Source organism: Eutrigla gurnardus, assembly GCF_963514095.1.
Source record: "Eutrigla gurnardus genome assembly, chromosome: 6".
Classification (NCBI taxonomy): Eukaryota; Metazoa; Chordata; class Actinopteri; order Perciformes; family Triglidae; genus Eutrigla; species Eutrigla gurnardus.
In genome coordinates this window covers 21,636,510-21,636,997 of record NC_139920.1, presented here as the reverse complement: position 1 = coordinate 21,636,997, position 488 = coordinate 21,636,510, and positions in this window count along the sequence as shown.

Here is a 488-nt window from a genome sequence, read left to right as displayed (position 1 = left end):
GTCAGTTTGTGTCTCATTTAGTCAGTTTGTGTCTCATGTAGCAAGTTTGAGTCTCATTTAGTCAGTTTGTGTCTCATTTAGTCAGTTGGTGTCTCATGTAGCCAGTTTGAGTCTCATTTAGTCAGTTTGTGTCTCATGTAGCAAGTTTGAGTCTCATTTAGTCAGTTTGTGTCTCATGTAGCAAGTTTGAGTCTCATTTAGTCAGTTTGTGTCTCATTTAGTCAGTTGGTGTCTCATGTAGCCAGTTTGAGTCTCTTTGTAGCCAGTTTGAGTGTCTTTGTAGTAAATGTGCGTCTCTTTGTAGCCAGTTTGAGTGCCTTTGTAGTAAATGTGCGTCTCTTTGTGGTCAGTTCGTGTCTCTTTGTAGTACATTTGTGTGGTTGTTTTCCCCCCTTTAATAATATCAGTCTCTTTGCAGTTGTTTTAGGCCTCTATGTGATCATTTAGAGTCTCTGCCTACTTTAATGTCCAGGATGCCCCTGACACAT